General features: G+C 45.8%; 1 protein-coding gene across 1 annotated transcript in view; it reads right to left on the reverse strand.

Annotated features, from left to right (window-relative positions):
• Nucleotides 1-13,874, reverse strand: part of VWA2 (von Willebrand factor A domain containing 2) — an 80,661-nt gene extending 66,787 nt beyond the window's left edge. Inside the window, exon 1 of the mRNA XM_050958975.1 lies at nucleotides 13,795-13,874. The gene's annotated coding sequence lies outside the window, so the exon portion shown is untranslated. The remainder of the gene's footprint in view (nucleotides 1-13,794) is intronic.
• Between the last annotated feature and the right edge of the window lie 6,787 nt (nucleotides 13,875-20,661).

A 20,661-nucleotide genomic window follows, 5' to 3' on the forward strand; every position in this document is an offset into this window, starting at 1 on the left:
GCGAACATGGGCGGCGGACTCAGGAGGAGCAGGGGCAGCCACATAGTCAGAGAAAAGCGGTGGTTTCTCCTTCGAAGCGCCGCTTCTCTCCGGCCAGCTGAGCGGCTGCCCAGTGCTCCTCCCGAGTCCTCTGGCCCGCATTCACTGCGCTCCCGCCACCCACATCTCCCGCCTGCTCCCCTGAGGCTGCAGGTGAGCCTCCCTCCTTGCTCTCCCCTGCCCCCGCAGTGCAGCCCCCCCTCCCGCGGGGGGTGCACTGGTGCTGAGCTGGCCGAGTGCCTGGCCCTGGGGGCCCCTGCTGTTGGGGGGCCCCATGCCAGGGAACCCTGTGTTTGCTGGTAAATCCACCCCTGTGCCGCGCCACCCGGCTGAAGCCAGCCACGCCGCCCGGCAGGAGCTCACAGCCCTATCGCTCAGCGTGCTGGCAGCACGGCGAGCTGAGGCTGCAGAGGATGGGGGACAGCAGGGGCCGGGCAGGACGGGCCCATGGGCCGTAGTTTGCCCACCTCCGATCTAGAACCAGAGCTGAACTTAGTCTATAATGGGCTGAACCAAATGGATCCAAGACCCAGGGAAAATGCAGACTTGGAACACACAGCTTGAGCACGTGTTTCTGTGAGATGGAGAAAAGTATAGCTTACAGTTAAAAGTAACATACTGCTGATTTTTTGTTGAAATAGCATCATCATTACGGGGTTCTATGGGAAAGCATAATAAAATACCCAATAAAGTTCACCATTACTACAACGTCAGCAAAACGGTTAATACTGTGCACTGCTTTGTTGCAAACCCAATGTCTGAGTCTCTTGAATCAGTGCCGAGGCATGAAGAGGCTTATTTGAAAGTGCCAGCCAGTAGCTTTAATTAATTGCCACCTAATAGCTTGGCTCACAACAAAAAGAGCTGGCTTACCAAGCTGGTTTCTCAAACGCTCCTGGGTCTATTTATAGAACAAGAGAAAAAAGATTATGTTGTGTTTTTATTCAAACAAGCTTATGAACAAACCAAACTAGACTTCCGTGGATGGGATATAATATTGCTGGTTCACTCTAAGAATTGTTTTTTGAAAGGAATGCAACATTTGGCCTGAATAAGTAGTAACCCAACAGCCCAGTGCAGCTAAAAGCACAACCTTTTTGTAGGCTGAAGTCCCCTTTCAAATGCAGATTTGACTTCCAAGATAAAACCAAAGCAGTCGATCTCTATTCCATTAGGTTTTTGGCTGACACAGAACAGTTGCTTATTCTGATCCTTTCAATTCCTCTGATTTCCCCCACCCCGCATGTTCCCTCCTGAAATTTTAAGATCCTATTTTCTTGGGAGTGTGTGGGGGTGGGATGAATACCACATTAGCTTTTTAGAAACAAAAGCACTCAGACATAAGACACACACGCGTGTATTTGCATTTGCTGGTGTTGGGTTTAAACTTTTGGTGAACTTTGGGGAGCCAAAACACACCCAGACTGGCCGTCTCTGCATAATCCTTTCTGAACCCTTTATCGAACAAAGCACTGACCTGCAAACTACTCATGACACCCCCTTTATTAAGTAGCCATTAGCCTTTATCTCTATGCATTTACTTGTTAAACTTGCTTTTCCTGTAAAATCTTGATTGATTATGCATGACCATTATCTTTTGTTAATCACTTTGTTTACTTCTGTGTATAAATATTGATGCTCACCCCTAATAAAGGGGCCACACTTAATCTAAAGCTTTTTAGAGCTAAGGATAGTGTGAGCCCGTTGATCAACGCATTGGTGTCTGGTCTCTGACAGAATTGTGTGCCCCATACCAACTCCGCACGAACTCGGGTGCTGGAGAGGTGAGTGAGGACTTGCTTTATTACCTAACAATTTGGGGGCTCGTCCGGGATTCCTTCTGGTGCGGTACCTCTGTCCAGTGGTCAGACCACTCATATATGAATTGGCAAGGCGCCACAGGAGATTTCTCCCAGCCAATTCAATATTGAGGGGTCGTGTACTGGACAGCAGGGTAAACGCCAGTTGGAGGGCTCCTGTCAGACACCATGGGTCAAGGGACTAGCGTGCCTCTTGAGAGTCCGTTGGGGATTGTAAATAAGTTATGGAACGAAGGGAAACTCCCAGTACAGACAGGAATGTCTAGGAAGAAGTTGTACACACTATGTGTAAGGAATTGGACTGGGTATACCGCGGTATTGGCCGACCCGGAGATGAGGTGGCCTTCGTATGGCTCTTTCGAACAGGCTGCCTTAAGAGGAGTAAAGAGCCGGATCGAAAAAGACCATCCGGGACAGTTATGTTACTGGTTTTGTTGGGACACAGCAGCAGAGCTGTGGAAATCTTTAAAAATTATGGCAGTCAGGTACTCTCCCGAGAGTGAACCCCCTCCAGGTTATTTCGATGAAGGGTGTAGACCACGGCGTGTTTTGACTCGTCAGCTGGTCCCCTCTGCACCTGCCCCTATTCCTCCGCAGGGGGACTCTCTCCATGTAGCAGAGGGGAATCTGCAGAATCCCAAATTGGAATTTCTGCAGAAGGATGAGGAGGAAATGGAGGGGCAAACCTCGGGAGGAGTAGTTACTAGGCTAATGTCCAAACAGATACAGCAGGGTGCATGCCCCCCCCCGAGGATAGCCCAGAGGATGTCCCCGTCAAATCTCTTGCGAGTAATAAAAGTATAGTTAAAGAGATGCCTTTACAGGTGCACCACCAGCTCAGCCCATTCCCCAGGCCTGGATCAACTACGGGAAACAGCAGCAGCTGCAGCAAACTCAGCCTCCTCAATGACGGTACCCCGGGGGCGAAGACAAACAATGTGATGGTCTTATTTCCTTAATGTCTTTAGCCGGCTCCTTTCTCACTTTCTCCCCTCCCAGCAAAGAGCCTCGTTTAACCCTTTCAGTCCAGGGACTGCCTGTCTCTTTCCTCATTGATACTGGGGCTACTTTCTCTCTTTTAAATCATGCCCCCTCTCCCTGGCTATCCTCTGAGGTTAAAACTGCGACTGGGGTGGAGGGCAACCCACAGTCTCTGGAACTCACTTTGCCTTTGAATGTTGTTTATGCTGATAAATGTTTTCCTCACCGTTTTCTTTTTCCCCCAGCTTGTCTGATCCCTTTGATGGGCCGGGATTTACTCTGTAAGCTTGAGGCTACTTTAACCTGCACTCCTGAAGGGGTAGGATTATTGATGACAGTGTTAGGAGATTCGGCCCCTACTCAGGGTAATTGGGAAACACCCCCCTCTCTCTCCCCTGACCTCACTGACTTGCCTCCAACCCTCTGGGGAATTTCTGACACTGATGTTGGCCTGCTCCTTTCGGCAGAGCCCGTAAGGATTCAGGTGAAGCCTTCCTTAACCCCCCCGTCAGTCCCTCAATACCCCCTGTTGCTGGAAGCCCGGGAGGGCATCCGCCCCATTATCGAGGGATTCATTGCACAAAAGCTAGTCCGCCCTCAGCGCACTCCCTGTAACACCCCTATACTGCCTGTCAAAAAGCCTCCTAAAAAGGACGGAGACCCTGTTCGTTGGTGCTTTGTACAGGATCTACGAGTTGTTAATCAGTATGTGGTCCCTCTTCATGCAGTAGTTCCTGACCCAGCTACTATCATCAGCCAAATCCCCTGGGATGCTGAGTGGTTCACTGTTATTGACTTAAAATCAGCTTTTTTCAGCATTCCTGTGCACCCAGACTCTCAGTATCTCTTTGGTTTCACCTGGGAGGGACAAAGTTATGTCTGGCAACGACTCCCTCAAGGCTACAGAGACAGCCCCACGATTTTCAGCCAGTGCCTCCGCCACAACTTGGAAGGTTTCACCAGTCTGCAGGGATCCACATTGGTCCTATACGTAGATGACATCCTATTAGGTAATCGCGAAAAAGCTGCCCTCCGCATCAATGGTAAGGCACTTTTATTATACCTACACACCAGAGGCCACAAGGTAGACCCTAAAAAGATTCAGTGGGTCTCACAAAAGGTCCGATATCTGGGCTTCCTGTTAACCCCAGAGGGAAGACAGATGAACCCAGCCCGCATAAAGACTATTCAAAACTGCCCTCTACCGAACACCAAGAAACAACTTCGAGGTTTCTTAAAATTAATTGGCTTCTGTCGCCCCTGGTTGCCGTCCTGCGGGGAGTTAAGCAAACCGCTCCACCGACTCACTGCTAACCTTGCTCCTGACCCTTTGTAGTGGTCCCCGGACACTATTCAAGCCTTTCAGTTACTCAAGGACAGTGTGGCCTCCTCCATGTCTCTCCGTCCCCCCAATTACAGCAAACCCTTTCACCTTTTTGTCCACGAGAGGGGCGGAATTGCTAGTGGTGTCCTTACCCAGCTGAGCGGGCCCCACCATTTCCCGCTTGCTTTTTACTCTCAGCAAATCGACCCTGTCGCTCTGGGAACCCCATCCTGCACCCGGACTCTGGCAGCAGCTGCCCTGCTGATCACAAAGGCAAAGAGCCTAACCCTGGGTCATTTTACCACGGTTTGGACCTCTCATGCCTTGTCAGCCCTTCTGCGTAGGGGCACAACCCAAGTCTTTTCGGCCCATCGTCAGCAACAGCTAGAGGCCGAACTCTTAGAAGACACTAACCTAATTTTTGAAAGGTGTGGACCCCTTAATCCAGCTACCTTGCTTCCTGACCTGCCAGTCCTCCAGGATCAGCACGACTGTGTGGAAGTAGTTTACAGCATCTTACAGATAAGAGACAACCTGTTTGACGTGCCACTGGACAACCCCGATTGCATCCTCTTCTCGGACGGAAGCTCCTTCTATGTTGATGGCAAGCGTTTCACTGGTTATGCTGTCACCTCTGAATGGGACATTCAAGAGGCCGCCTCACTGCCAGGCAACTGGGGAGCCCAAGCCGCTGAACTCTATGCCCTGGCCCGAGCTTGCCAGTTGGCCGCTGGTAAGACCGTTACCATTTTTACTGATAGCAAATATGCTTTTGGAGTTGTGCATTGTCATATCCACCTCTGGAAGTTTCGAGGTTTCCAGACAGCTGCCGGTAAACCCATTCAGCACCTCCCCCTCATCCACAAGCTTTTGGACACCCTCCAAAAACCCTCTGTCCTGGCTGTAGTTCACTGCCGGGCCCATACTAAAGATAGTAGCCCCGTTACCCGTGGGAATGCCCTGGCTGACACCTCCGCTAAGAAGGCTGCCACCTTACCTTTAGCCATGCCCACATTGGCTATTGCAGCCTCCTCCTTTACTCCACCGCACCCCGTACCAGTACCCGCTGCTGAACTACAATCGTGGGAGAGCCTCGGGGCCACTCTGGTCAAAGGGACCTGGCTTATGCCAGATGGCCGAGCCTGCCTCCCTCGCTCCACATACCCCGTGGCAGTTCGCTGGCACCATGATAAAGGGGGTCACTACGGCACGCACGCCCTCGTGGACACTATCGCTCGCTTTTGGTATGCTCCAGGCATTCAACCCTATTGCCTATCAATAGTGAAAGCATGCAGCACATGTCAGCGTAATGGACCTGCTCCGCCTCTTAACAAAATTAAGGGTGGAAGACCTCCGCCTGCTGCTCCATTTCAACATCTTCAAATTGACTTTGCAGATATGCCAAAGGCTTTTGGGAAAAAGCACCTCCTTGTTTTGGTTTGCCCTCTGACTTCCTGGGTCGAAGCTTTTCCTACTGCTAATTGTACTGCTGCCACAGTGGCGAAAATTCTCCTTAGAGATATTGTACCCCATTTTGGCATCCCTCTTGTGCTCGACTCAGATCACGGACCTCACTTTACTGGTCATGTCCTTGGCCGTTTAGAACATTTCACACTCCTTTCATACACCCTACCACCCCCAGTCTAGCGGGAAAGTTGAGCGTATGAATAGGGAACTTAAGTTTACATTGGCTAAATACTGTCAGGAAACAGGATTAAAGTGGCCTCAGGTACTTCCCTTGGTCCTGTTTCACCTTCGTACTCGCCCAACCCGCGCATTGGGATTATCCCCCTTTGAACTGCTCTATGAACACCCCCCCTTTCAAAGGCGGGGCGCTACCACGTGCTGATGTTTCACTATTGGGAGGGGATCATTTAACCGCGTGTCAGTTTGTCTCCCTACAGGCTCGCCTCCGTACCCTTTGGAAAGCCTCGCAGTTTTCCCAGACCATGCCGCTGGAGGAACAGATCCACCCGTTCCAACCAGGGGACTTCGTCTGGGCCAAAAAGTTCGTTCGTGACGACACCCTCCAGCCAAGGTTTACTGGACCCCACCAGGTTCTTTTAACAACCCAGACTGCAGTGTTCCTGGAAGGACGCAAATCTTGGATCCACCACTCCCACGTCAAGCCAGCCGTAGTGGACCACAGTGACGGACCAGCAGCTCTTGTCACCACTGAGGACACTGCCTTCGACCAGTGGACCAGCTTACCTCTCTCAGACATTAGACTTAAATTGACTCAAAAAAAAATGAGAGGACCCTTTATTCTGACAACTGTATGTTTTTTTTATGCTTTTTTAGTTTATTTTCTGCTTATGAAGAATGCTGTGTTTTTGTAAATGACACCTACTCTAACACTTTTCAACGTACCAAACACCTAAGGGAAATGGCTAAAACTACTCCTCTGGCCAGCCACCTTATGATTGGTGGGGAGCCTTATGAAATTGGCTGCCCGGATTTGGGTGGGTTAAAAAAAAAAAAACTCTTGGTGGGTGTTGTTGGGGCCATAGTAGTCCTTATAATACTGTGTTGCTGTATTCAGTGTGTCCCCTCCCTCATAAACTCATGTAAGTCAGTTTATTCTTTTCCCACTTCAGCTAAAAGCCTTACTCTCTTCGAATTGGCCCAGGCTGAAATTGCCAAGCGGCCCTTGAGATCTTGAAATAGGGTGTAGCTTTTTGATTAATAGTTATCTCAAAGCTACAAATGGAGGAATGTTGGGTTTAAACTTTTGGTGAACTTTGGGGAGCCAAAACACACCCAGACTGGCCGTCTCTGCATAATCCTTTCTGAACCCTTTATCGAACAAAGCACTGACCTGCAAACTACTCATGACACCCCCTTTATTAAGTAGCCATTAGCCTTTATCTCTATGCATTTACTTGTTAAACTTGCTTTTCCTGTAAAATCTTGATTGATTATGCATGACCATTATCTTTTGTTAATCACTTTGTTTACTTCTGTGTATAAATATTGATGCTCACCCCTAATAAAGGGGCCACACTTAATCTAAAGCTTTTTAGAGCTAAGGATAGTGTGAGCCCGTTGATCAACGCATTGGTGTCTGGTCTCTGACAGAATTGTGTGCCCCATACCAACTCCGCACGAACTCGGGTGCTGGAGAGGTGAGTGAGGACTTGCTTTATTACCTAACACTGGCAGCTTCCAACCCTAGATTTAGCTTGCTCACGACAGGCAACAATGGAAGAACAGAAATTCAGTTAAAAAAAAAAAAAAAAAAAAAAAGCCAGCCATCCAACAGACACGCCTTCGTGGCAGCTTTCCACAATGCCAAATGCCTGCCAGCAGCTCCACAATCTCAACCACATAACTAAGAGATTAACATGTTCGTCTGCATTCTTCTCCTCCAAGGGTCACAGTAACATTTCTGTGAAAGGAAAGGACTCCAAGATTGCTAGGAGACACTTTGACATTTCAGAATGGTTAAAAATATATATAACTATTTTGCAGATCCATCATTTCTAGCTTCTCTTATCTAGTTTCAATTGGATATGCTTATTCTTCACTTCCTGTCCGAAACCGCTTCATAGCATGGCTGCAAACTGTCAACTACCAAGGCTCCACCCTAGATATGCCTGCTCTAAGTGGCTGGCAAATAGAGTTGGGTGGAAAATAGGTGTGTGTGGGGAAATTTTAAACTTTTTCATTAAAAAAAGTTTTTTTTGGGGGGTGGTGGGAGTTTTTGTTTTTTTTTTTTTAAGAAAAAAATTGAACACACACAACACAGAAATTTACCACAAATTTTTGTTTAGCCAACCCCCCGTTTTCCACTGAAAATTCCGGCAGTCTTGCTGGAAAATTTTCAAGCAGCCCTACTGGTGAAATGATGATGACTGTGCATAAAACTGGTCTATACTTACACTCAGCTGGGCCCCGTTTGGGCTTTGGATCAGGTCCTATAACAATTAACAATATCTGAATTTAGGACCTTTGACCCCAAAAGCTTGTGCTAGAACTTACTGCATAGTTTGCTCCAGTGGACATCACCATTCTACTGATTTTGCCCACCATTAGAGCAGCAGGCGTGTTTCCACAAACATCTGAACTTCGTGTTGCGTCCGATATATATAAGGCCTCTCCAGGCACATATCAGTGGTGTAGTTAAAACTGTGATCACTTCTAACTGTCAGGGGCTTTCCTGGTCCTGCTTGCAAGCAGGGGACTCTGTAGGAAAGTGTGCAGTGTGATCTGGGCCTAGCAGCAATCAGCTCTGCAGCCAATCAACCTAGAGGAAGGTGGGATAAGCAGCGTGTCTGTTTCAGGGAGCAGCCAGCTTTGTTTCTCTCTGGTTTTTGGGTTCTTGTGTGTTATCATTCTGGATTCTAAGAATAAAAGTAGTATTACCTTCCAGCAAGAGTATTTGATGTTTTCAATCTAACTCCTCTGTGAAAATAACACTTCGCCCTTCTTTAGCATTTCAGGCAATAAGGATCTCCCCAAAGCAACCTATAGCTAATTACAGGATACCAGGAATAAATGCTTTGTTGAAGCACCTGAACCAGAGGGATGTAGCGATCTATGTGAACTCAATCTCTTAGGTTAAACTGGCTACAGCTATAGGCAAACAATATAATTATTCCAAGGCTGTGAAAACATCTACGTGACTGAGTCATGTACCTTGCTAGGAGCTATTAATCCAAGGCTAGAATACACTTCTAGAGATTCCAGTGCAATTACTATACTCTGCATGGCACCAAATCCTTTAGCTTTTTGCAAAGGGTTGTTCAAGACTGGGGATTTTATTTCAGACGTTCCCATCTCAGAGGCTATCTACACAGGAGCGGGAGTTGCAATTCCCAGGGCAGGTCGACAGACTCGTGCTAGCTCAGCTCGACGTACCATGCTAAAAATAGCAGTGTGGCCGTTGCGGCATCGGTGGTAGATCAGACTAGCCATTCAAGCTCAGACCCAGGGGCTTGGTGAGCCACCCAAACTTGGACCCAGGAGACTGGGTGGGCTTGGACTGAGGTGGCTAGCCCAAGCTGCTGCCAGTGCTGCAACTGCCACACTATTATTTTTAGCCAGCTAGCACAAGTCTGTCTACCTACTCTGGGTATCAAACCTCCCAGCTGCAGTGTAGCCAGACCCTCAGGGGTCTGTTCCTCAGCACAGAAGTTATTTATATGCAATGTATTCCTACAGGAGCGAGCAGGCAAGATCTGGGCTTATGTGCAAGAAGCATATCGAAGAAATGAGCATATGGAGACACCCTGGCCTGATTCCACACTCACCTTGCACGGGTGCAGATGATTACAGAAGGTGTAGGGAAGTGGAGAAAGTTAGTGATATACATTCACCTTGCATAGGTGTAACTGACTATCCCCAGTAAAAGTTTGTTGAGAATCAGACCTCCTATATGTACAGAATCTTTGCAGCACTCCGCAGCATTATATGTCAGCAAGACAACTGCCTCATTTCTTAAAAATGCATCCACCACTCTCTTTTTAAATGTGACTGAGGTATACACGTACATGCATCCAACACTGATCACTAATGGGTCAGAAGGACCTTTGGTTGATTGGCCACATGGTCCCATGAGGATGCTGACTTAGGTCAAAGGCCAATGAACAACAGTTCCAGCACAGAAAGCCATGCAGCTATCTGAGAGGTGACAAAGACGGCACACCTGGAAAGCCTGCATTGGGGTAACAGACAGCTGACTAGTCATTTCTGAGCACTGCAAAGTCTTTGCCGTTGATTAGAATGCTGCTCCTGACAATATCAAACATACCTCAAAATGCAAACACATCATTGATCAGTATGGCAGAACAGGGCTCACTGGATCATGAATAGCAATAGTCTGGACTGACCTGCCATTGCAATTGCCAGTGGTCCATCTAGATTGGTATCTGTTCTAAACCAGATGCCAATCTTTGTTATTCCAGAGGAAAACAGAATAATCCTCATAAATCAGTCAATTCTACCACGTACGTAGGGAGCAGAGAAAAAAAGTCCACTTTTGCTCCCTTTAGCAGCCATCTTAGGTCCTCGCACCTGGGACTGATAATCTGAATCCTGGCATATATGATAAAACATAGCAATTGGTCATAAGAAACCCAATTCCCTTTTAAAGCCTAGCCACAGTGGTTAAGTCTATGCCCTCCTACTGCAGAGCTGTGAGCCCCGCTAGAAGCCAGTCTGGGATTTTCCTCTCAGGAACCAGTCCTACAAACTTACACTCTGTTAAACATGTTGTGAACGTGTTTGCAAGACTGGGGCCTAGGGCTGAAGCCCATTAAAATCAGCTTGAGCCTTCCCATTGGCTTCAATGGGCTTTGGCTCAAGACTGTTTTTAAACATACACATGAGTATTTCCATCAGGTTAGCTGGTCAGTCTGCGTGCTCTGAAAAAGCTAGTAAGCCATTCCCACCCATGAGAACCTCCCTGCCAAGGCGTCCTGGACACAATAAAGGACCACAGGGGATTTGCTTAGCTCATGGACCATGTGTGTACATGCTCCCAAGTACATGCACACCAGAAGTCAAGTGTGCAGCCAGAACACAGTTACCTTTACATTTGGGATTGTTCTCCAGAAAAGACACCAGGAACAAAAATACAATCACAGGAGGTGGGTTTTCTGGGAAACCCCTCAAGTGCCCCAAATAAGCCATTTTCACTGTTTCTAGCTCACATCTCCTATTTGCCTGTCATCCTCCCGACAACCTCACCAATACAAACAGGAAGAAAACTCTACCCTTCTGAAGCACCTTTCATTCCAAGCTCTCAAACTCCTTTCCAAACATTATTCACCACAATGCAGCTCTTAGACAGTATTTTATCCCCATGTAGCATGTGTGGAAACTGAAGGACAAAGAGGCTAGGGGACTTGCCCCAGAGCACAAAATGAGTTTGAAGAAGAGCTGAGAACAGAACCCAGGAATCATAGCTTCCAGACTCCTATTATAAGCACTAGAAGATACAAGCAAATATAGCTGCCAAGCATGTTTAAAATAGAGGTGATGCTTTTTTAAACAGAATTCAGGATCTATAGTTCCATTTGTTCCAGGTGAATGGGTCCCTTATGAGGTTCAGGCACTGCATGAGCCCAAAAGAGAAATTCCTTCCAGCTAACTCCAGTAGGAGCTTAACCAAGGTTGCCAGAGCTGAAAGTCAACTTTATATTTCTAACAGTTAAGCAATGCACTTTAAAAACCATTGTTTAACTCCCATCAACTGACTTTGCACATGCTATAATTCAGGCATGCATAACCCAAACATATATTCTGTTCTAAACCCACTTGTTCCATGAAGTCTGCCAACTACAGAGACCACCTACCACTCTCTGTGTGTTCTGTATTGTAATGCTCCCACTCCTGTCTTTTAAGATTGTATCCGAGGATGCTGAGGGAAGAGCTCCATATTTGGTCTATGACACCGTAACACATTGGGGCATAGAATAAGTTTAGCCATCGGCAGCTGATCAGTACAGATGAGCTATTCCGATTCCTACTAAATTCTTGGTGGCCAGATAATAACCATCTAGCTGACTGCCCTCACCCGCTGACTAGATCTGCTGCTGGTTGTGGAAAGATGTAGGATGCACGTTAACACTTAAGCCAGGACTCTCATGGAGTGTAAACTGAAATCAACCCTAGGGATCCAATCCTGCAGTCTGTGCTAATGAAGAACTCCTACTGACATAAGTGGGTAGCCTGTAGAGAATAGAAACTGCAGGTTCAGGCACTGCATGAGCCCAAAAGGGAAATTCCTTCCAGCTAACTCCAGTAGGAGCTTAACCAAGGTTGCCAGAGCTGAAAGTCAACTTTATATTTCTAACAGTTAAGCAATGCACTTTAAAAACCATTGTTTAACTCCCATCAACTGACTTTGCACATGCTATAATTCAGGCGTGCATAACCCAAACATATATTCTGTTCTAAACCCACTTGTTCCATGAAGTCTGCCAACTGCAGAGACCACCTACCACTCTCTGTGTGTTCTGTATTGTAATGCTCCCACTCCTGTCTTTTAAGATTGTATCCGAGGATGCTGAGGGAGTTGGCTGCTGTGACTGCAGACCCATTGGCCATTATCTTTGAAATCTTTGAGCAGGGGGTTAGACTAGATGACCTCCTGAGGTCTCTTCCAACCCTAATCTTCTATAATTATAAGCTCTTTGGAGTAGAGACCTTATTATTGTTTAGCACAGTGTAACTACTATATAGTGACATGTATCCTCACAATAAAATACTATACAGTTCATAGACTGCAAAACTGTGTTTTATGGATCACAATGCTCAACACTAGTTTTGTAGATAAAGTTTTAAAACTTATTACAAACAGCATTAAAAAGCAGCATAAATATAACTAGATCTCATCAAAATAAAATCACAAGCTAGATCCTTAGTTCTTGTAAACCAGCACAGCTCCATTAACTTTAATGGCTCTATGCCAATTTACACCCGCTGAATAAGTCTTACCGTGAACAATGCCAAGACAAATTATAATTGGGAATACATACTTGTAGAACTACTTTATAAACTAGACCTACTAAAAAATGTCCACTAACGATTACACTTCTACCTGAACAAGTTCTATTATTTTACAATCTGAACTTGAGCACAATACTATTCAGATATATTAGCTGCCAAATGGGGGGGGAGGGGGAGGAGGTTTTCTCTCGCCAGACTTTTCCATCAGGCTGTAGCCTGTGTCAGCAAAGCCAAGCGAGGGCCTGAGCACTGAACAGATCCCTCCCTGCCAGTGCAGGACTGAGCCTTCTCCTTGCTGGTGGCTTTGGCCAGTCTAGTTTGAAGTGCAGGTGCCTATTTACTATTTAGCCTTGTAAAACTCTGCAATAATATATTTAGACCAACATGTTTTGCCAAAATAAGGCAGGGTGCTGAACTGGCCCGCTAGCAGGACATAAAACAGAGCTAGATAAGAACAGAACAGTCTGACTGCAGCTTTATGTATTCCAGGTGTGTTTGGCTTAACAGAAACCAAAGTGTGTGTGTGGGGGAAATCCATAAAGGAGGGGAGCGAAATCTAACTTTAATTTGTATTTTCCCATATATACAATATGCCCAGAACAAGGAGCATGCTAGAAATACGCTGATCAATATTGCACCAAGACACAATGTCTGCGTGGAGTTACTCAGTCCGCAGGTTAGAAGAAATTCTCTCTTCTGCCCTTCTTGTGGTGGTTACATTTCTGCCCGCGTCCTCCCGCATCTCTCGGGGGCTAACACCCTCACTAGTTTACGAAGTCCCTGCAGGTGCCTTGGGACACCAAGCCGCCTGCAGCTGTCGCAGCAAAGCGGCAGAGCTCACTGAAGCGAAGGGATCACGCTCTGGCTAACCTTACCGAGAAGGTATCCATTTTCTGCACGCACGCCCCCAGGAAGCTGGCACGTCTCCCACCAGGCAGGTACCGAGACAATGGGGACAGGGATTTGCACGGGTCACGCTGTCCTGGGTCGGGAGAAGAGCCTTCGTGCTAGACAAAGCCACGCTCATTGACCCCCACCCCCTGCACAAAATCCTCCCTCCCTCTCCTCCAAGGGCTTGCGGGCAGGGTCCCCACGCGACCCGATCCTGGGTCCTTTGCCTGCTCAGCCCCAGCAGCTGCAGGCAGCTGTTTGCCAGGGGGGAGAATCCAGCCTCACCTTCCACTTTGCAATCACGGCTCCGAAGGGAAGAAGCAGCAGCCGCCACTGGGGAGGGGGTGCAGCATGCGGTACCTCTGCTCAGGTGGGGGACGGAGACGCTTCGCTTGCCTGCGGTGTCCCCGACCGCCCCGGCTCTGCTCCCGGTGGAAGCTAATGGGCAGCGAGCGGGAGATGAACGCAGCTGCCGCTCGTTACGCCGCTTACAGCTTTGGCAGCGTGGTGCTGCCTTCCCCTCGCTCCTCGCTCCTCTCCGCTGCAGGGGGCGCTGCAGCGCAGGCCGAGGGGGCAGGTGCTGCGCGGAGTGAAGTCAAACGCGGGGGAGGGGTTCTCTCTCTCTCCAGACTTTTCCATCAGGCTGTAGCCTGTGTCAGCAAAGCCAGGCCAGGGCTTGAGCACTGAACAAATCCCTCCCTGCCAGTGCAGGACTGAGCCTTCTCCTTGCTGGTGGCTTTGGCCAGTCTAGTTTGAAGTGCAGGTGCTTCTGAGCATGCACAGGATGACCTCTAGGGCAGGGCTTCACTATCCAGAGCTATGGGGACCTTTAAGGTATGGAGTGCAGGGCAGGCCTGTTAACTAACAGCTGCACCCCAGGCCAGGGGGAATGGGGCAGCAAGGGCTGGCTGTCTTCTTAAATGCCCCCAGTGCATCCACATTCAAAATGTGAAGAGTAGTAGGTTGTATCAAATATCAGGAAAAGTTGGTATTTTCCAGTCCCACTGGCCCAGGGATCAGATCCACAGCTGCCAACTTTCACGCAGTAAAGAAGCACCCTGACTTTCACAATAAGCCCAAAATCAAGTGAATCCCGTTTCAAAACAAGCCAATCCCTAAGAACCCCAACTCTATGTGACTAGATCCACCCAGCAGGCAGGCTGGGATTGGGATGGGTCCACTGTGCACTCCTCTCTCCTCCCACCTTGCTGAGAGCTGATAAAAAAATAGAAACAACAAGCGAAAAACTATCCAACAAGCAACTCATTAAGCCAAAACCAAGCCCAATTTCTGCAGTGGTTTTTCACAGGCTTGGCATGTCTGATCAGAACTAGAATCATAGACTAAGGTCAGAAGGGACTATTATGATCATCTAGTCTGACCTCCTGCACAGTGCAGGCCACAGAATCTCACCCACCCACTCCTGTATCAACCCCCTAACCTATGTCTGAGCTATTGAAGTCCTCAAATTGTGGTTTAAAGACCTCAAGGTGCAGAGAATCCTCCAGCAAGTGACTGTGTCCCATGCTGCAGAGGAAGGCGGAACCCCCCCCCCCCCAGGGCCTCTGCCAATCTGCACTGGAGGAAAATTCCTTCCCAACCCCAAATATGGCAATCAGCTAAACCCTGAGCACGTGGGCAAGACTCACCAGTCAGATACCCAAGAAAGAATTCTCTGTAGTAACTCAGATCCCACCCCATCTAACATCCCATCACAGGCTATTGGGCATATTTTCCACTACTAGTCAAAGATCAATTAATTACCAAAATTAGGTTATCCCATCATGCCATCCCCTCCATAAACTTATCAAGCTTAGTCTTGAAGCCGGATATATCTTGTGCCCCCACTGGAAGACTGTTCCAGAACTTCACTCCTCTGAGGGTTAGAAACCTTTGTCTAACTTCAAGTCTAAAACTTCCTGATGTCCAGTTTATATCCTTTTGTTCTTGTGTCCACATTGGTACTGAGCTTAAATAATTCTTCTCCCTCCCTGGTATTTATCCCTCTTACATATTTATAAAGAGCAATCATATCTCCCCCCATCCTTCTTTTGGTTAGGCTAAACAAGCCAAGCTCTTTAAGTCTCCTTTCATAAAACAGGTTTTCCTTAGATCATCCTAGTAGCCCTTCTCTGTACCTGTTCCATGTTTAAGAAGGATGAATTCAAACTGGGAGACCAGAACTGCACACAGTATTCCAGATGAGGTCTCACCAGTGCCTTGTATAACCAGTGCCTTATCTCTACTGGAAATACCTCGCCTGATTCGTCCCAAGACTGCATTAGCTTTTTTCACAGCCATATCACATTGGCGGCTCATAGTCATCCTGTGATCAACCAATACTCCGAGGTCCTTCTCCTCCTCTGTTATTTCCAACTGATGCGTCCCCAGCTTATAACAAAAATTCTTGTTATTGGTCCCTACATGCATGACCTTGCACTTTTCACTATTACATTTCATCCTATTACTATTACTCTAGTTTACAAAGTCATCCAGATCTTTCTGTATGATATCCCAGTCCTTCTCTGTATTGGCAATACCTCCCAGCTTTGTGTCATCCTCAAACTTTATTTAGCACATTCCTACTTTTTGTGCCAAGGTCAGTAATAAAAAGATTAAATAAGATTGGTCCCAAAACCAATCCCTGAGGAACTCCACTAGTAACCTCCCTCCAGCCTAACAGTTCACCTTTCAGTACAAGTTGTAGTCTCTCCTTTAACCAGTTTCTTATCCACCTTTCAATTTTCATATCCCCATCTTTTCCAATTTAGCTAATCCCTCATGTGGAACCCTCTTTTCCAATTTAGCTAATAATTCCCCATGTAGAACTGTATCAAATGCCTTACTGAAATCAAAGTAAATTAGATCCACTGCGTTTTCTTTATCTAAGAAATCTGTTACTTTCTCAAAGAAGGAGATCCGGTTGGTTTGGTACGATCTGCCTTTTGTAAAACCATGTTGCATTTTGTCCCATCCATGTTGTATTTTGTCCAGGACATCAAGCTTGTTTCACTGGTTTCTGACTCTTCTCTGGTGATTCCTCTGTCATCTCCCCTAGTCTGCACTGGATTCAGCATGGCTATAGAGATCTTGCTGTGCAAAACACTTGTAGAATCAGGACCATAATGGTTAAATCCAGAGCCTCTCTTTTGTGCTGGCTCCACGTGCGACCCTCGCTTACTTCTCACCCAGTCGCATGCACCCTAATCCACACATTCATTGGCAAGCCATAAAGGAAGACGTCACTGGCTAGCAGAGCCAAGTTGTAGGCTGATGAACTGATACAGCCGCAGAAAAATCATGGCCTCCCTCTCCCTGTGCAACAAAGCAGTGCAGTGCTCACTCTACAGTGCTTCATGGCCCTAGCACATCTGGGGAGAGTTGTCCCCAACTCTTTCTCCTACTCTTCAGGCTGAAACAACTTGGAGGATAAACTCAACAATTAGACCATCCTTTTTCCTGTACATCAAGGCTCTCAGTCTGTCCCTTCCATCTTCCCTTAAATGCCACTCCTTTTCAGAAGTGCTCTCCTCAATGCAACTTACTCCCATTTTTATATCTCACCATTATACTTTGGGTTATGGTCCTCTAAATTATAGGATTCTGAACAATGTGCAAGTCTGTCTGAGCCTCACGCCAACAAGTGTTTGTGTCCTGATACCACCTACCTTTCGGGGTTCTACCATCACGGTTTATATCAGCAAGTGACTGAGCTGATGGAGGAGCCAAGGCCTCAAACTAACTCACCATTCCCATGTTAAGATTAATATATTTTCAATTTAAGTGGACAATTTTAAAAATCCATTTTATGTTTTACTGTTTTTACATTTCTCTCAATGTAGCCATTAAAAACTAGAGTGGACAATTTAATTGTTTATAGTCCATTTCATTATCATGTTCTCATGCCTCGCACAATGCAGCAATATCAGGGTGTGAACACTACAGAACATTTGGTTTAATTTTCCCAAAGAGAATTTCAACATTCAGAAGTTTAAGAAATACTGCCTTCAGCCATGTTCAAAGATCACTCATGTTTTTGTATTAAGCTAGCAACTGATCTAGGTGATAATTTTCAACACTCTTAAGTTACCTTGGCTTTACATTTAGAGAATGGAAATAGCCCCTAAGGTTGAAATGAAAAACTCACACACAGTAGAATATAAAGCTAAAGCATCCAAGATAGTCTTCATGTACCAGTACAGCTTACAAAATCCTCTATTAGAATGCCCTGCACTATGGTCTAAAACTTGTATGATAGCAGTGGAAGAGGAAATGGGCGTGCAGCTGATCTGTCTCAACGGTTCACAATGGGCTCCGGAATCAGAGTGTTTCTTCAGCCTGGTGTATGACAAACAGCATGCAAAGCAGCAGCAGTCAGCTGTGTCAAAGCAGACAGAGAATACAGCATCGATCTGACGAGCAGTATTTCCCCCTTGAGCACTGGAGTTGCCCCATTTACCCAGTTGAACCTGCAACCTCTGCATGTCAGATGAAGAGGGCATACTGAAGGGATAAGGAAATTTAGAGGATGACAGCACAGAAAGAAACAGATGGGGTATGAAAGAACGTATGTTACCTCACATTAATAAAAAAAGGAGTCCTGCTAGAGCGAGGATGAATTCCAGTATCAAAATAAAGGCAAGACGTCATCTAGAGAAAAAATAATGCACCGTTCTGGGAGTCAGAAAAATCCCTGAATGAAATTTTTTGGATAAAACTTTGCCCAAAAAAAATGCAGTATCAGGTCAACTGGAACATTTGGCAACTTTGTACTGAATTCACCACGGTTTTGGTCAAAATGAAATCAGAATACTCAAAAAGGTTTAATTTTTCCAATTCCTAGCTGTGTATATTATATGGAGATATACCTATCTCTTAGAACTGTAAGGGACTTTGAAAGGTCATCGAGTCCAGTCCCCTGCCTTCACAGCAGGACCAAGCACTCTGCCTGACAGATTTTTGCTCCAGATCCCTAAATGGCCTGCTGGGTTTAGCGGGCCAACGCTCAAACTTTTCATTTCAAAAGTTACTTTGTTTTATAGAAAAAAGACAAAGAAATAACCTAAAAAATTCAACAAAACTTTTTTTAACCCAAAACAATTGTAAAATTATTTTTGGTTTGGCCAGAAAAATTGGTTATTCGCACACCCTTAAGCTGGAGTTCTTTTGCTAAACTCACTTGTTTTGTGGCTTTGACCAAGTCACTTCATCTCATCCTCATTTTGTCTATGGGTTAAAATGGGGTTAACACCTACTTAGTAAACAAAGAAACTATGCTGATTCATTAGTTAATATCTGCAGAGCACAGTAAGCCCATCTAAAGTGCTCTTATTGTTCCACTGGGTAACAATGAATCAAGAAAGAACCAAAGGATGTGTATTATACGAAGGTTTTTTACTATCACAAATGTCTTCCTTTTAAGTGTCCCACAATCTAGTATGACCTGACTGCAAAATGTATTGAGAAGATGTAGCAATGTTAATTCTTGTGTTCCAGAGCTGTTGAAACTGACTGAGACTTGGCTGTGCTCTTCTTTACATTCATAAGCAACATATAATCTACTTTTTAACAGGAGTTTGTTTGCTTCACGTAGGAACAGGTAACTATTCTATTTCTAGCTGCCAATTCTCCCTTTAATAAAATACCCAAAGGAAAATGCTACAAAATAGAGCTGATTGGAAAAAAATCTATTTTCCATGAACATTTTCAAATGAAATCAAAGTCTTAATCTGTTGGATTTTAGTGGAGTTTTTCAGTTTTTTAACAAAAGATGAATAATTCTCTATTTTTTCCTCTCTTCTCTCTCTCTCCTCTTCATTCCCCTGCAAAAAAGGAGGAAGAGAAGGGAGAGAAAATATTTTTTGTTTTCTATAATTAAAACTGAGAATGGACCAAAATGGCAGTTTCAGTTGAAAAGCTACTTTTCATCCAGAGCCGGCTCTAGGCACCAGCAAAGCAAGCACATGCTTGGGGCGGCACAATTCCGGGGCCGCATTTTGGGCACTTTTGCTTTTTTTTTTTTTTTTTTTTTTTTTGCTTGAACAGTGGCACTCTTGGAGCCAGCCCTGTTTTCATCAAAAAAAATTTTTTTCAAATAAAATTTCAACCAACACTACTCTAGAAATCAGATCAGATCTAGAATCTGTATTTAAAGCATTCACATCCCTGCAAAGGGTGCTTCATTTGATGAAGGGTAGTGTGTCTACTCCCACATGTAATTTCAGACAGTCACCATGCCCATCTCTTTAATAATGGAGGTCTGATTATAGCTTCTCCTGGACAATATGCCGCTGCTCTTGGATCAGCCGATTGTGATCATCAACAGTAGACTGTTTTTAATTGACTTAATTCAAACAATTGATTACTTTTCACCTCCTGGATCTATTTAATACCTTACCCTACACAGGCTGTATCTTTGGAGTTACTTTTATTGCAGTAATATCTACAGGACCAGGTGCCTATTGTGCTAGACAATGTCCCCGCCTCAAAGAGCTTACAATCTAAACATGAAATAACAGATGGATACAACCACAGACAGGGAAAGCACAAGGAAACAGTGACATGATCAGTGCAATAACCAGTAGTCCCAGCACACCAGTTACTAACCCAGTGTTAAGCAGTTTGCAGGCAACATGGCATAGATGAGTTTTAAGATTTGAAGTATAGTGTAATGACTAGTCCAGGAGTAGGCAACCTATGGCACACGTGCGGAAGGCGGCACATGAGCTGATTTTCAGTGGCACTCACACTGCCCGGGTCCTGGCCATCAGTCCAGGGGGCTCTGCATTTGAATTTAATTTTAAATGAAGCTTCTTAAACATTCTGAAACCTTATTTACTTTACATACAACAATAGTTTAGTTATATATTATAGACTTATAGAAAGAGACCTTCTAAAAAGGTTAAAATGTATTACTGGCACGTGAAACCTTAAATTAGAGTGAATAAATGAAGACTCGGCACACCACTACTGAAAGGTTGTTGACCCCTGCACTAGTCTCTCCTGTCCCACTTCCCCCTAAGAATTTTCTCCCATGGATAAGGGGTATCAGTTTACATCAACCTAATTATGTCAGTGTACACACTACAGCCTGCTACACTGACATCATAACTCCACCCTCACATGAGGTGTAGGCTTATGTCGGTGTAGTTA

The sequence above is a fragment of the Gopherus flavomarginatus genome, chromosome 6 (genome assembly GCF_025201925.1).
Source record: "Gopherus flavomarginatus isolate rGopFla2 chromosome 6, rGopFla2.mat.asm, whole genome shotgun sequence".
Classification (NCBI taxonomy): Eukaryota; Metazoa; Chordata; order Testudines; family Testudinidae; genus Gopherus; species Gopherus flavomarginatus.